Below are 17,762 nucleotides of genomic sequence, written 5' to 3'. Positions count from 1 at the left end.
TTTTAAAACTTGTTCTAGATTATTAATATCACATGCTTGATGATATTTTGCACATTGCACTACAATTGCCTACTTTGACTACTTTAGACTTTTGTTCTAATTCTCAAAAACAGAAACAGGTTAATTATCACTGATTCATGAAATTAGTTTTTTTCAACAGCAGCAGCAGTACAGTGCAAAATATAAACATTACTATAAATTACAATAAGAATATATTTTTAAAGAAATAGATCAGTTTTGCAAAAAAGAGAGCAAAATAGTGAGGTAGTGTTCATGGGTTCATGGACCATTCAGAAATCTGATGGAAGAGGGGAAGAAGTTGTTGGTAAAGTGTTGAGTGTGTGTCTTCAAATTACTGTACCTTGAGCATTGTGGACCAATTGTCAAGAACTGCAGTGTGTTCTTCTATTTCCCCTTGCTGAAGACCACAATCAACTCCTTTGTCTTACTGACAGTGAGTGAAAGGTTGTTGTTGCAACACCACTCAACTGGCCAATCTCTCTCACTCCTATATGCCTCCTCATAACCATTTGAGTTTCTGCCAACAATAGTTGTGTCATCAGTGAATTTATAGATGGTGTTTGAGCTGTACCTAACCACACAGTCATGAGTATAGAGAGAGTAGAGCAGTGGGCAAAGTGCACACCCCTGAGGTGTGCTTGTATTGATTGCCAATGAGGAGGAGATATTATTTCCGATCTGCACTGACTGTGATCTCTCAGTGAAGAAATCTGTAGTTTAATGTATAATTTTGCTATAATTTATATATAATTCATGTTCTTCCTTTGAAGGTTTTGTGTCTGATGCCTGCGATGCTTCTGCAAGCAATTTTTCATTGTAACTGTGGAAATGTACAGGTGCATATGATAATAAATTTAAATTTGACTTTTAATTTTAAGAGAAATTAATGTTAATAAGAAATTTTATTTCAGAAACTAATTGTAAACAGGTACACAACTAATTTTACTGTATGCTAAAATATGTGCCAAATTATGGCAAGAATGTCAGTTCTCACTTAACATTAGCACTCTTAAGTCATCAGTGGAAAGTCTCACCTTCATGACTTTCTGTGGGTACCTGATTGTGTAATTAGAGTGATGTTTCGATCTTGTATTGAGGGAGCATGGTAATGTTAATGTTGATGGCCTGAAGATCAGTATTAAAACAGTGTCCTAGCTTCCTTTCCATGTGGATATGAATGATCCTGTTAGGAATTATTCCAGAGTTAAGAAATTAAAGACAGCAGATACTGATTAAAATGAGAAACAGTCTCCAGGTAATAAAATCAATTTACAATTCAACTTTAACTCAATCGTACACAGGATGCTCTGATTCTGTACCATTGAAACACTCGATAGACCAGATGGTCTAAATCTGCTCCTATGTCTTATGATCTTATGGAAACTACATAAAGAAGAAAACAGAAGGTTCAGATTCATTTATTTATCACAAATGCATACTGTGAAATGGATCGTTTGCGCAACAACCAACACAAGCTGAGGATATGCTGTGGGTTAACTGTTAGTCAGTCATTGAAACTTTCATGATGAGATCAGAGAAGACATTAAGTACAGCGTACATAAAATGTTGGAGGAACTCTGCAGATCGGGCAGCATCAATGGAGGGAAATAAATAGTCTATGTTTTGGGCTGAGTTATGTCAGGGACTGGAAAGGAAGAGGACATAAAACAGAATAAGAAGGTGGGAGTGGGGGAGGTGTACAAGGCAACAGGTGATTGGTGAGCCGGGGTGGGTGATAGGTGGAAGAGGTAAAGGGATGAAGGAGAAGGACACTGATGCTAAAGGACGGTGGACCATGAAAGAAAGGGAAGGAGGAGGGCAACCAGAAGGAGGTGATGGGCAGATCATGTGGGGTTGGGGAAAAGAAAAGGGTTGAGAGGGCCACCAGAATGGGGGAAAACAAAAGGAATTGGGGGGGGGGGAGACAGAGTGGAGTAGTTGCGGAAGTTAGAAAAATCAATGTTCATACCAAATGTAATATGAGGTATTCTTTCTCCAAACTGCATTTGGCCTTATCATGGCAGTTGAGGAGGCCACGGACAGGCATGTCTGTGTGGAAACAGGAAAGTAAATGAAAATGAGTGGCCACAGGGAGATCCTGGCTGCTGTGGCAGACAGAGCAATGGTGTTCAATGAAACAATTCCTCCAGTCTGTGTTACATCTCACCAGTGTACAGAGGACCGCACTGTGGGCACCAGATACAATAAATGACACCAGAGAACTCCTATCAGATTCGCTGCCTCACCTGGAAAACTGTTTGGGGCCCTGAATAGTGGTAAGAGAGGAGATGAAGGAGCAAACGTAGCACTTGTCTTGGTTGCAAGGGTAAGTTCAGGAGGGAGATCTGTGGAGGGGCAGGTGGACAAGGGAGTTGTGCAGAGAGTAATCCCTGCAGAAAATAGAGAGGGGAAAGGGAGGGAAAGGTGCACCTGATGGTGGGATCCCATTGTTAGCAGAAGTTACACAGAATAACATACTGGATGCAGAGGCCCATTGGGTGGTAGGTTAGATCAAGGGGAACTCTATGCCTGTTATGTTGGTGCAGATGAGGGGAGGATTATGGACAAATGGAGAAGATGTGAGTGAGGACAGCATTGATGACAGTGAAAGGGAAACTGTTTTCTGACTAAAAGAGGACCTTTTAGATGTTCAAGAATAGAAAGCGTCATCCTGAGAATGGATGGATGAAGGAACTGAAAGAAGGCATCAACATTTTTACAAGTGATTGGGTGGGAAGTGATATAGTCAAGATAGCTGTGATAGTCAGTAGGTTTATAAAATATATCAGTAGATACTCGGTCTTCAGAGATGGAGACAGAGAAATCGAGAAAAGGAGAGAGAGGTGTTAGAGATAGACCAAGTAAATTTAATGGTAGGGTGGAAGCTGGAGGCTAAATTGATGAAATTGACAAGCTCAGCATGGGTGCACATGAAGTAGCACTGATATAGTCATCAATGAGAAAAAGCTAAACAACATTACCAATGTAGGCTTGGAACATGTACTGCTCAACATAGTCAGTGGAAAGGCAGGTATAGCTGGCACCCATGCGGATGCCCATGACTACACATTTGGTTTGCAGAAAATGGAAGGAGCTGAAAGAGAAATCGTTAAGAATAATGGGGATGGCATGAAGTTGCCATCTCCTGTAGTAACATACTGTTAAAGACATATCCCTGATACTTAATGCGCAGTTTTGTCACAAAATATTCTGTCTATCTGAATATTCATAGAGATAATAAAAAGGATATATTTTGAGTGTTTGGAGTTTGTCTTCTGAAGCTTTGGTGCCAGCCATCAGTATTGAATATTTAAATAATTTCTATTAATTGGGATGTGCAACTACTGTAAATATGTAATTCTGCAAAGTCACCTGCCTTCATTCAAAATGTAGAAGTTAAGTAGGTAATTATAGCCATTGAAACTGTTTATTGTTTTTGTGTTCCAAAGGTATAAAACATTGTATTGCAAAAGGAGAACTAGATTCTCTCCAGAAGATCTGCTGTGTCGAATAAAAAACCTTTTGTATCTTCTAGCTACAGTCTCCGTGGCTCAGTTCAGCAGTCACAACAGATCCTGTAAATAGTTTGAGGGAAAGAAAAGCTGGGATTTCTTCCAAGTTAATGGACTACTCTTAACACTTATCTAACATACTTTAATTCAGACAACTGTTTATTTATCTCATTGTTGTCTTTAGCACAAAGCTGGGTGCAAATCAACTGCAGAACTTAAACATATTACATTCTTGTCAAATACTTTGGAGATGCAGTATGTAGCAAACCATGCAGCACAAAGGCACTTAACTCATTGGGAATCAGCATTAACTATTGATGACGAAATAAAGAACAAAATATTCTAAACACAAGAGATTCTGTAGATGCTGGAAATTCAGAGCAACACATACAAAATACCAGAGGAACTCAGCGGATCAGACAGCATCAATGGAAAAGAATAAACAGTCAACATTTCAGGCTGAAACTTTTTATCAAGACTGGAATGGAAGGGTGAAGAAGCCATTATAAGAAGGTGAGGGGAGGGAAAAGAGTACGAGTTAGATGGTGATAGGGGAAGCCAGGTGGATGGGGGAGATGGGATGAAGTGAGAAGCTGGGAGGTGATTGGTGGAAAAGGTGAACAGCTGAAGAAGAGCGGATTGTGAGAAAGAGAAGGAGGAGGGGCATCTCAGTGAAGTGATAGACAGGTGAGAAGAAAAGAGGTAAGAGGGGAGTCAGAGTGGGGAATGGAAGAAGAGGGAAAGGGGAGAGTGTCATAACGTTCAATAGTTGTTCAGACCAAACATCAGAATGGGGAACAACTGTGATCTAAGTAAGTTATTTAGACCACAGAATGTTTGTTGGTGCCTAATGAGGTGGTATGAGCATCTCTGAAACTGCTGATTTCTTGGGATTTTCACCCATAATAGTCTCTAGATTTTACAGAGAATGATGCGAAAAAAAAAGATCCAGTGAAAGGCAGTTCCATGAGTCAAAGGGCCTTGTTAATGAGAGAAGTTAGAAAAGAATGGCTAGACTGGTTCAAGCTGACAGAGAAGGTGACAGCTCAGTTAACAAATGCCATTTTATTAGTTCCTCACTCAATCCTGTAACATCTAGACAGCAAAAGTGCATACATCAGAATGTACTTCATTGACTAGGTCATGGCATTCAATGCTATCAAGGCCTCAAAACTTTTCAATAAGGTTCAAATCCAATCCTCAATACCTCCTTGTGCACCTAGATCCTCAAATTCCTTATTTGCAAACCCCAGGCAGTTCAGATTCCTCTACAATCTCACTCAGCACAATGCACCACAAGACTGTGTACTTAGCCATTTCCTCTTCTTGCTTTATACATATGACTGTGAGGCTAAGCACAGCCCCAATGCCATATTTGAGTTTGCTGATGACACCACCGTCACTGGCCGAATCAAAGGTGGTGACGAATCAGCATATAGGAGTGAGATTGAAAATCTTGCTGAGTGGTGGTAATAATATACTGAGGTGTGTCTATTTCAATGCAAGGAGTATTGTGGGGAAGGCTGGACAGAGGATGCTGTCCAAGTTGCTTGCCATCTTGGACAATGACTCCCATTCACTCCATAATGTACTGGTTAGGCACAGGAGTACATTCAGCCAGAGACTCACTCCACCGAGATGCAACACTGAGCGTCATAGGAAGTCATTCTTACCTGTGGCCATCAAACTTTATAACTCCTCCCTAGGAGTGTCAGACACCCTGAGCCAATAGGCTGGTCCTGGACTTATTTCCACTGGTTATGATTAACTTATTATTATTTATGGTTTTATATTGCTATATTTCTTCACTACTCTTGGTTGGTGTGGCTGTAACAAAACCCAATTTCCCTTGGGATCAATAAAGTATGTCTGTCTGAGGGTGTGGATTGACACTTGGAATTATGACATTGGTGAAACTTGGCTACAGGAGGGGCAGGACTGGCAGCTTAATATTCCAGGGTTCCAATGTTTCAGACGTGATAGAGGGAGAGGGATGTAGAGTGGCATGGGGAGATGGCATTGCTAGTCAGGGAAAATGTTACAGCAGTGCTCAGGCAGGACAGATTAGAGGGATTGTTTACTGAGGTCATATGGCTGGAGCTGAGAAACTGGAAAGGTATGACCACATTAATGGGGTTGTATTATAGACCACCCAATAGTCAGTGAGAAATGGAGGAGCAAATCTGCAGAGAGATATCAGACAACTGCAGGGAACATAAAGCTGTGATAGTAGGGGATTTTAATTTTCCACATATTGATTGGGACTTCCATACTGTTAAAGGTCTAGGTGGATTAGAGTTTGTAAAATGAGTTCAGGACAGTTTAGTAAATCAATATACAAAGGTACCGACTAGAGAGGATGCAATATTAGATCTCCTATTAGGAAACGAGTTAGGATAGGTGACGGAAGTGTGTGTAAGAGAACACTTTGGTTCCAGTGATCATAACACTATTAGTTTCAACTTGATCATGGATAAAGATAGATCTGGTCCACAGGTTGAGGTTCTAAACTGGAAAAAGGCCAAATTTGAAGAAATGAGAAAGGATCTAAAAAGTGTAGATTGGGACAGGTTGTTCTCTGGCAAGGATGTCGTTGGTAAGTGGGAGGCCTTCAAAGGAGAAATTTTGAGAGTGCAGAGTTTGTATGTTCCTGTCAGGATTAAAGGCAAAGAGAATAAGAATAAGGAACCTTGGTTCTCTAGGGATACTAGAATTCTGATAAAGAAGAAGAGAGAGATGTATAACATGTATAGGCAACAGGGAGCAAATAAGGTACTTGAGGAGTATAAAAAGTGCAAAAAATACTTAAGAAAGAAATCAGGAGGGCTAAAAGAAGACATGAGGGGTAGCTTTGGCAATCAAAGTGAAGGATAATCCAAAGAGCTTCCATGGGTATATTAATAGCAAAAGGATAGTAAGGGATAAAATTGGTCCTCTTGAAGATCAGAGTGGTCAGCTATGTATGGAACCAAAAGAAATGGGGGAGATCTTAAATGGGATGTTTGCATCTGTATTTACTAAGGAAACTGGCATGGAGTCAATGGAAATAAGGCAAACAAGTAGTGAGGTCATGGAACCTATACAGATTGAAGAGGAGGAGGTGCTTGCTATCTTGAGGCAAATCAGAGTAGATAAATCCCCAGGACCTGACAGGGTATTCCCTCGGACCTTGAAGGAGACTAGCATTGAAAGTGCAGGGGCCCTGGCAGATATATTTAAAATGTTGGTAACTGCAGGTGCAAAGCTGGAGGATTGGAGGATAGCTCATGTTGTTCCATTGTTTCAAAAGGGCTCTAAAAGTAATCCAGGAAATTATAGGCCGGTAAGTTTGACGTCCGTAGTAGGTAAATTATTGGAAGAACTACTAAGAGGTAGGATCTTCAAGTATTTAGATAGACAGGGACATATTAGGGAGAGTCAACACGGCTTTGTGAGTGGTAGATCATGTTTAACAAATCTATTAGAGTTTTTCGAGGAGGTTACAAGAAAAGTGGATGAAGGGAAGGCAGTGGATATTGTCTTCATGGACTTCAGTAAGGCCTTTGACAAGGTCCCACATGGGAGGTTAGTTAGGAAGATTCAGTCGCCAAGTATACAAGGTGAGATAGTAAATTGGATTAGACATTGACTCAATGGGAGAAGTCAGAGAATGGTAGTGGAGGATTGCTTTTCTGAGTGGAGGCCTGTGACTAGTGGTGTGCCACAGGGAGCAGTGCTGGGTCCATTGTTATTTGTCATCTATATCAATGATCTGGATGATAATGTGGTAAATTGGATCAGCAAGTTTGCTGATGATACAAAGATTGGAGGCGTGGTGGACAGTGAGGAAGGCTTTCAAAGCTTGCAGAGGGATTTGGACCAGCTGGAAAAATGGGCTGAAAATTGGCAGATGGAGTCAAATACAGACAAGTGTGAGGTATTGCAGTTTGGAAGGAAAAACCAAGGTAGAACATACAAGGTAAATGGTAGGGCACTGAGGAGTACAGTAGAACAGAGGAATCTGGGAATACAGATACAAAATTCCCTAAAAGTGGCGTCACAGGTCGATAAGGTTGTAAAGAGAGCTTTTGGTACATTGGCCTTTATAAATCAAAGTATTGAGTATAAGAGTTGGAATGTTATAGTGAGATTGTATGAGTCATTGGTGAGGACAAATTTGGAGTATTGTGAGCAGTTTTGGTCACCAAATTACAGGAAGGATATTAATAAAGTTGAAATAGTGTAGAGAAGGTTTACAAGGATGTTACTGGGACCTGAGAAACTGAGTTACAGAGAAAGGTTCAGTAAGTTTGGACCTTATTCATTGGAGCGTAAAAGAATGAGGGGAGACTTGATAGAGGTATATAAAATTATGATGGGTATCAATAGAGTGAATGCAAGCAGGCTTTTTCCACTGAGGCTAGGGGAGAAAAAAAAAACAGAGGACATGGGTTATGGGGGAAGGGGGGAAAGTTTAAAGGGAAAATTGGGGGGGGCTTCTTCACACAGAGAGTGGTGGGAGTGTGGAATGAGCTGCCAGATGAAGTGTTAAATGCAGGCTCACTTTTAACGTTTAAGAAAAACTTGGACAGATACATGGATGAGAGGTGTATGGAGGGATATGGGTCAGGTGCAGGTCAGTGGGACTAGGCAGAAAAATGGTTCGGCACAGCCAAGAAGGGCCAAAAGGCCTGTTTCTGTGCTGTAATGCTCTATGGTTCTATGGTGCCACAACAACAAACTCTCACTCATTGTCAGGAAGACCAAGGAGATGATTATTGACTTCAAGAGAAGGAGACCAGAGGTACTTGAGCCAGTCCTCATTGGGGAATCAAAGGCGGAGAGTGTGAGCCACTGTAAGTTCCTCTGTGTTATTATTTCAGAGGATCCTGGGTCCAGTATGTGAGTGTTATTATGAAGGAAGTATGGCAGTGCCTCTACTTTCTTAGAAGTTATCAAAGATTTAGCATGTCATTTAACATTTTAACAAATTTCTATAGGTGTGTGATGGAGGATATATAGACTGGTTGCATCATGCCCTGGTATGGAAAAGCCTACAAAAATGGTGGTACAGCCCTGTCCATTGTGGGTCCCTCTGTACCACTGAGCACATCTGCACAGAATGCTGTCACAGGAAAGCTATTACGGTCCGGTCCGGAGCCCGCATTCCGAGTCTTGATCCGGTTCACGGAATCCGGACTCTGGGTCCTGTAGCCGTCCCTCCTTTCACCCTTGAGCCCAATTAGTCACATCTGTGGATCATCGTGGCTTGTTGGGGCTCGAGGAGGCACACCTGATGCCCATCGGCTGGCGGTGTAAATAGGGGCCTCTGGGACTGAGTGGAGTTGGGGGGTTGTCCTGCTTATTCTGTTCCTCTGGTGGCCCTGGGTTGGAGTTCCCCTTCTTAAAGATGAGTTCTTTGAGTAAATCTGGCAGTCACCCTGGACCTAGTCCCTTCCTATCCCTTGCCTTTGTTGGACAAGCCTGGCTGGACCGCTGTTGCCTGGTGGGGGACTCTGCCCCTTTCCATCCCTTGCTGCTGATGGGTTGTGCCCTGCAATCTACCCAGGTGCCCTGTGACCTGCTCAGGCCCCTGTGTTCCTTCCTGGGAGGGCTGGGCCCTGCCTAGGAGTTTTGTGACCTGCGCAGAGGTCTCTGCCCCTACCTATCCCTTGCTGCTGATGGGTTGTGCCCTACAACCTACCCAGGTGTCCTGTGACCTGCTCAGGCCCCTGTGTTCCTGACTGGGATGTCTGGGCCCCACCTAGGAGTTATGCGGCCTGCCCAGTAAACTCTGGGATCCTGCCTTGCCTGAACTCTGGGATCTTTCTGCCTGCCTGAACTCTAAGACTCTCCCGGATCCCCAGCATCACCTTGAATGTCACGTCCCTCACGCACACCATGGTCTCCATATCTTGTCTCTCGTTTAGATGTTCCTGTCCTGCCTCTAGTACTTCAGTGCCTGCGGCCTGCACTTGGGTCCAGCCTCCAGTCTACCTATGACAAAAGCTGCATCCATCACCAAGGACGCCCACCACCCAGTTCATTCTCTTTTCTCATTGCTGGATCAGAAAGAAGGTACAGGATCCTCAGAACCTATGCTATCAGATTCAGGAGCAGTTATTACCCCTCAATCATTAGGCTCTTGAACCAGAGGGGATAAGTTCAGTTAGCTTCATTGACTCCATCACTGAACTCTCCCCACTACCAATGGGCTCACTTACATGGACTTGTCATCTTTGTCACCATGTTCTTGATATTTATTGCTTTATTATTATAATTAGTTTCTCTTTTTATATTTTTACAGCTTGTATTTTTTGCACATTGGTTGTTGTCCATCCTGTTGGATGTGGTCCTTCATTGATGCTGTTATATTTCTTGTATTTACTGTGATCGCCCACAAGAAAATGAATCTGCACATTGTATAAATACTTTGATAATGTATTTACTTTGAACTTTTTGAACTCAAATAACCATGCATTACAACAGTGGTATACAGAGAAGCAAATCTGAATGCACAGAATGTTGAACCTTGAAGTGGATGGGTTACAGCAGCCTAAGAACATGAATATACACACTGTGCCCTCCTAATTAGGTTCCACAGATACCTATTAATGTGTCTGCTAAGTGTATGTGCTTTCTCTGAACTGCTTCTGTGAGATAATGTTCAACTTTTAACAGTCACTTGAGCAAGTAAGAACTTTCCAAAATAACTTCAGAGATCTTCCTCTATAGACAACTTATCAGGAAAAAAAAGATGACATCGTCTAATTAAATCAAACAACTGAGGGCTTAAGTACACTTACTTGGATGTAGATGGTTCCAATAAGGGAAGCATTTGCATCAATCAACTGCCACGTGTGTGTTTCTTGTAGTGTAAAAATAGCTTTACAGGTGCAAGCTCAGAGTATTCAAAGTGACTGTGGACAGAATTGATCATCTGTACATGTAGGAACAAGATGCTGCACATAATTTCTGGAATGAATTGTTTTCTTACTTCAGGAGAAATGCATGCAAGGTAAAGTTACAGATATAATTTAAGAGCTACAGCTGTGTGATACTGTTAGAGCAGACAGGCTATTGGTGCATGGTATACTGTAGTATTTCATTGAAAAATTCTGCTATAGTTTCTTGCAATATTCTATACTAGATGTGCAGAGATGTATATAATTGTTTTTTCTTACATATTTTAATAAGTTTTTTTTTGCTGTGTTAATCTTGGCTGGTTTTACCCTAGCCAGATGGATTCAGGCCAACATAAGAGAGCAAGTATAACAGAGAATGAACTACAATGCAAAGCAGTCATTAGGAAAATTCTCCTTAGTCTAGGTTTTTACCTGATTGATTGTGATTGGTTGTCTGTCTTATCCAACGATGACAGTGGGATTTGTGCAATACTTCCGTTGTGCATTCAAAGGTGGCTGCAGTAAGGATATGGAAACTATGCTGGTTGTGGTAGTTATAGCCATAAAGAGATACAGGAGCCTTAGGTCCCACACTACCAGGTTCAAGAATAGTTATTACCCTTCAACCATCATCCATGAAACTATCTTTTTTACAGATTTATAGAGTAAAAGAGAGGAGAGAGTGGATATTGGACCACTGGAAAATGTTGCTGGATTGGTAGTAATGGAGGACAATAAAATGATGGACAAACTTAAAAAGTATTTTGCATTATTATTCGCCATGGAAGATACCACTACTATGCCAGCAGAGTGTCAAAGGGCCAAAGTGACTGCAGTTACTATTACTAAGGAAAAGGTGTTTGGGAAGCTGAATGGTTTGAAGGTAATTTAGTCAACTGGACCAGATGGACTATACCTCAGGGAAATGGAAGAGGTAACTGAAGAGATTGTGAAGGCATTAGTTGAGTCCTTTCAAGCATCAGTAGATTCTGGAATAGTTCCAGAAGACCGAAAATTTGCAATCTTTAAGAAGGGAGGGAGGTGGAAGGAAGGAAATTATAGGCCAGTTATCTGAAAAGATGTGCTGGCATTGGAGAGGGTCCAGAGAATGTTCATAAGAATGATTTCAATGACCTGGGGGATCTCTATAGGTATTTGTGACAATGAATTCCACAGATTCACCACCCTCCAGTAAAAGAAAATCCTCCTCATCACTGTTCTAAATTAACATCCCTCTATTATGAGATTGTGGTTTCTGATGCTGGACTCCCCTACTATAGCAAATATTCTCTCTACTTTCATTCTATCTCGGTCTTTCAATATTCAGTAGATTTCAATGAGCTCCCCCTCATCTTATAAACTCCAGTGAGTACAGTTTCAACACCATCAAATGCACCTCTGTCACTATTCAGTGATGCCCACAATAAATAATTGCCCATCTATAACTGCACTACAAGATACCTTATTCCGTATACTGCACGCATTCAAATATAACACCTTCACCCTTATCGATTTTGTCCGTATTTTACATTGCAACTCAAACAGTTGACTGCAATTTTGCCCTGTCATCTGCCTCTCTTCCCTCATAGTTTCAATACACACTTCGTTGATTTGGACACCGACTAGCCCAGCCTCAGCTCTGTCACTCCAGTTCCCATCCCCCTGTCAAATTTGCTTAAATTCTCCCCAACAACAGGTTTGAGAAAACCTTGCCACAAGGAGTTTGATGCCCCTCAAGTTCGGGTGTAACCCATCCTTTTTGTACAGGTCATTATTTCCCCAGAGGAGATCCCAGTCATCCAGCAATCTGAAACCCTGCCACCTGCACCAATTTCTCAGGCACGCATTTGTTTGCCAGATCATCCTATTTTTACTCACAGTGGTGTGTGACACAGGCAGCAATCCAGAGATTACTACCTTTGATGTCCTACTCTTCAGCTTTCTACCCAACTACCTATATTGGCTCTTCAGGACCTCATCCCTTTTCCTCCTTCTGTCATTGGCACAAATACATAACTTGACTTTCAGATGCCTACTGTCCTCCTTGAGAATGCTGTCGACCCAATCCCTGACCTTAGAAAACTGGAAGGCAAGATACTATTTGGGTACTCTTTCACGTCCACGGAATCTACAGTTAGAGGAGTAGAATCTAACTATGGATTCCCCTGTCACTGCTGCAGTCTTCTTTTCCCCCTTCTCTTCTGAGCCACAGTGCCAGACTCAGTTCCAGGGACCCACTCGCTCCATCTTTCTTTTGGTAGTTTGTCCCTCTCAGCTGTATTCAAAGTTATGTACTTGAGTGGAACGAAAACATAGCTACTCTGCACTGGATACCTATTCACTCTCCCTCTCTTGACAGTCACTCAGCTGCATGCCTTCTGCAACTTAGGGGTGACTATCTCCCTATAGTGCTTTTCTGTTACCTCCTCATTCTCCCGTATGAGCTGAAGGTTATCGAGCAGCAACTTCAGTAACTTAGCATGGTCTCTAAGGAGCTCATCTCAATGCACTTTGTGTAGATGTAATTATCAGGGAGATTGGAGATCTCCCAGAGTTCACATATCTCACATATAGAACATGCCACTACCTCTGAATCCATTGTCAATGCATTAGCTATGTACAACTAAACAAAGAAAGAGAGAAAAAGAATTTGCTCATAAATTACTCAGAGCCTCCGCCTGTTCTCATCAAAGCCTGTTCAGACAAATCCTCCCACTCTAACCCTGATCCACTCCCACAATGGCCACTCTGCTTACACCTCACTTCTCTTGAGTGGTGCTTGCTAAGTTATGAATAACACGAGCAGTTTCATGCTCAGTGGACAACTCCCGACAGGCTCTGTTCACGTTTTAAAACAAGTGCATAAACTCCACAGGAACTGTCTTCAACTCTCTCTGCGATCTCCCACTCAGCAGACATATGGCATTCCCTGTACACCAAAGTTGTGCTTTTACAATCATAGCCTTAATGCTCATTTTCACTATATCAGGAATGAATGCATTAAGTACAATATATCTAATACAATTAATGTACATGCACTAGATAGCACTGTAATATTACTATGTTGCTGGTAGGAAAATTAGAAAGGAATTTTAGACAATCTGTTATTAATCCACATATGTCTTCTAAAATCAAAGTCATCGAACCGGATTCCTAATTAGAATATTTTTTTTCAAATTCCTAATGTTGTTGACAAAGATTTAAAGGGGATTTTTTTTTAGGTTTCTGATGTTGTTTTTGATACCATCTCCGAAGTGAGAAGGGGTAATAAATTCACTAATGTAAGAAAACTGAAAGACTATTATTTTTTGTTTCCTGCAAGCTTTACTTGCAGAGACAGATAACTTGTATTACACCACTATGGTATAATGAAGTGATTATATAGAGTTAAACTATTCCTGCAAGTCCAACAAAAACATCAAATTCTTGTCTTTAATTTCATATTTGCATCCTCACTGAGGAGATCCAGGCATGATTTTTGTTCTGCAATTGCTCATGGTACCTCCTGCGAAATCAGTTTAAAGAACATTGCCTGTATACATACAATAGAAAAGCTAATGCCTTCTCCCTGTGGTGCATAGGTATTGAAATACTTCTTGAATTAAATGAACTGAAGCTATTTGGGAGCATTATGCCCCACCATTCTTACTTTGTACAAGTTTTTTCTGCCACACCTAAAAGTCCTTTATTATGATGACAATTCACCAATTACGATGTGTACTGATGCATAAATTTGCTACAGAGTGACACTGAAGAAGAAATTCACTTCCTAAAGTAAAGAATAACTGGAAAATTTAAAATGAGAACAAAAAAAACAACAAAGTAAGGCATGAACGGTGTCAAGAAAATGTAGTATGAAGTAAATTATGTGCAAATTAAGTCTATTAGAAATAAGTATGGCAGATTGAGGTGGAATGTAAGTAACTAGATAAGCTGTTCAAGGAATTATTTCAGTAGAAATGCGAAGAGAGGTTTTGAAGTACCAGAATAAATTTTCACCTTCGAAGCAAGTAAATAATCTAAACAGCAAAGAAACCTCTGTCAGATGGTTGTTTATTGAACACAGATCCACCTTCATACTTTAACTCTGAGCAAGCTCATCAGCAAACTCTGGACCCTGAAAGTCAACTCCCCCCTCTATAATTAGGGCCTTGACCAACAGAGCAACAATAAGTAAGGAGAGAAGAAGAGGCAGCAACATCTCTGGCACAAATATTCTAAACACTGGGGCTCCACAAGGTTGCATCCTTAGCCCCCCTACTGTACACCTTAAAGACTGTGTGGCCAGATTATGTTCGAACTCCATCTGCAAGCTTACAGATGATACCACCATAGTGGGTTGTATCTTAAATAATGACGAGTTAGAGTACATGAAGGAAATAGCTTAATAATGTGGTGCCATGACAACAACATCTGTCTCAATGACAGGAAGATAAAAGAGCTGGTCATTAACTTCAGGAAGAGAAGCAGAGCTCACTCTTCTTTATATAAAAGTTTGAGATGTTTGAGAGCTTGACGTTCTCAATAGCCTGTCCAGGTTCAGCTACATTGATATCTTGGACAAGAAAACTCACCAACTCCTTTACTTCTGACCCTCCCGATTTTTATCAATGCACCATAGAAAGCATTCTATCTGGATGCATAATAGCTTGGCATGGCAGCTGCTCTGCATGTGACCACAAGAAACTGGAGAGAGTTGTAGACACAGTTCAGCACATCATCGAAGCCAACCTCCGACAATGGAGTCTCTCTAAATTTCTCTCGGTAAAGCAGATGGCAAAAACAAATATTCCACGCACCCTTGTCATTGTCTCTTCTCCCATTTTCCTGTTGGCAGAAGATACAAAACCCTGAAAACACTTAACAAACAGACTCAATGACAGCTTCCACCTTGCTGATGTAAGATTATTGAATGGTTCCTAGTACGATAAGATGAACGCTTAACCTCACAGACCATCTTGTTATTAACTACCTGCCTTTTTCTCTGTTACTGTTACAGTCTACTATGCATTCTACTTCAATGCAGTGTGTAATGATTTGATTTGAATGAATAGTAAGACAAAATTTTCACTGTATCTCAGTACATGTGACAATAATAAACCAGTTCCAATTCCATTTTCAGTGGATCACTTACCTGTTGACAACCAACAACATTTTCATTCTATTAAGACACATGGAATTTAAACTGGGTCTATCTGTCTCCAAGCCTATCCTGCATGTTGTGTCAATCACAGAGCTGAGACTAGTGAAATTCATGAAACTCTTTTTGCCTGGATTGAAGAGTGGGTGTTACGAGAATAGATTGAGTGAACTTGGCCTTTCTCCTTGGAGCGACAGAGGATGAGAGGTGACCTGATAGAGGTATGGAAGATGATGAGAGGCATTGATCATGTGGATAGCCAGAGGCTTTTTTCCCAGGGCTGAAATGGCTGACATGAGGGAGCATAATTTTAAGGTGCTTGGAAGTAGGTACAGAGGAGATGTCAGGGGTAAGTTTTTTACACCGATTGTGGTGAGTGTGAGGAATGCACTGCTGGCAACAGTGGTAGACGTGGATATAATAGGATCTTTTAAGAGACTCTTAGATAGGTACATGGAGCTTAGAAAATTAGAGGGCTATGCGGTAGGGTAATTCTGGGCAATTTCCAGAGTAGGTTACATGGTCGGCAAAACATCGCTGGCCAAAGACCCTGTAATGTGCTGTAGGTCTCTATCTTCTATATTCTTTTGGGCAAAGATGAGATCAGGCACAAATAGCATCTGAAGGGTGGCAAGCTCATTATGTACAGTTTCAGCGCAAGCAGTAACGTTAAAAGAACTCAGCCTTCACTCCCTACTTGTACATAGTTTTCTCCTTTTGCTTGTCCTTTCTTTCCTCTTCTTTCAGTAAGTGTATACCTCAGATAAATATTAATTGGAGATTTGTGGCAAATATGACTATATGATATATATGTATAGTATCTGAAATACATCTTATGGAAACCTTTGTTTGATGATGAACTTCAATAAAAAATAAATTACAAAAAAAAACTCAGCCTGTCACACAACGTCTGTGGAAAAATCTTTCAAGTCAAAGGTGCTTCATCAGCCCTGATGCTTCTTTGTTTTCCATGCAGATTATGAGTCTGGTATACTCCTTACTGCTGTTTTCCTCCAGTCTATGCCAGGTTTCATCTCCTCTTTAAGCACTTATGTCACCTTTAGGGTGTGTCAGTTAATGGACATCCAATGTCCCGTGCAAAGATAACTGCAGCCAATGAGTATTGTAGATATTCTGTCTGCCTGCCTCCCTTGAATGAAGACTCTGCACTAATGATCCAAATACTCCATCTGGGACCATGAGAGTAGTGCATGGAGAGCGTTGCCTGCTTCCTGGGCATATATTTGAAGATGTAATTGTTACCTGAAACATTTAACGTGTGTGTGACTTCCAGATCAGTAGTTTATGAGAAACAATCCTGCACTTAGATTTCAAGATCATTATCAATTTGACATTCAGAATGAGACACTTTTTGATGCAGATTAATCCAAGGTCCTGCTTAACTTTTCAATTGCATACCACAGATCTGGATATTTAAGTAAAAGAAGAACAGTGAAAAAAAAACTGCTCCTCTTGCAAGTATTAATCTATTACCACCAAAATGAGTTTTAATGAGAACAAAGAGAAAGTTGTGATTGATTAATATTATTGAAGCTAAAGAGATTCAGACCTCTATATCCCTGTGATGAGTGATAGATGTCTTTTTCTTAAGATAAGTGATATAGACTTTGATAAAGAAGTTACCTTAGCTATGTTTACAGACAAAATTAAAATAAGATGCACCTGAACCTGAAAACAATTATTTGTGATCACGGAAAGATACAGCCAGATGAATGACTGAAGCAAATGGATGCCAAGTGAAATTCATAACAGAAATGTAAATTGATGTCTTTCAAGAAGAACACAGACCAAATATGCACTAGATGGTAAGTAGATAAATAAATGTTTAGAAAAATTAAAGGGGGTTTTAACTCTTTCCAAATGTCAGAAGACAAAGCAGAACCAACTATAACCATTTTAGTGGATCCTACCAATGGCCAATTAAGGCAGCACACTAAGTTACACAGAAGACTCATTAATCTATGTACATTATGCTCCATTTGTAACATTGTAGGAATGTCAGCAATCCTCTAACCTTATCAAGAATGATAAAAATAATTGGTGCTATTTAGAGAACTTTAGGAAGTGGCAATGCTGCTTTTGACATTTCTTAAAGTTATTCAAGGGGATGAATGTCAGGAAGCAGTGTAAGTTAACTCTGTGCCTTCCACTTCACCTACAGAGTACCTTATTCACTGTGCACTG

The sequence above is a fragment of the Hemitrygon akajei genome, chromosome 3, assembly GCF_048418815.1.
Source record: "Hemitrygon akajei chromosome 3, sHemAka1.3, whole genome shotgun sequence".
NCBI classification, from domain to species: domain Eukaryota; kingdom Metazoa; phylum Chordata; class Chondrichthyes; order Myliobatiformes; family Dasyatidae; genus Hemitrygon; species Hemitrygon akajei.
This window is presented reverse-complemented; position numbering follows the sequence as displayed.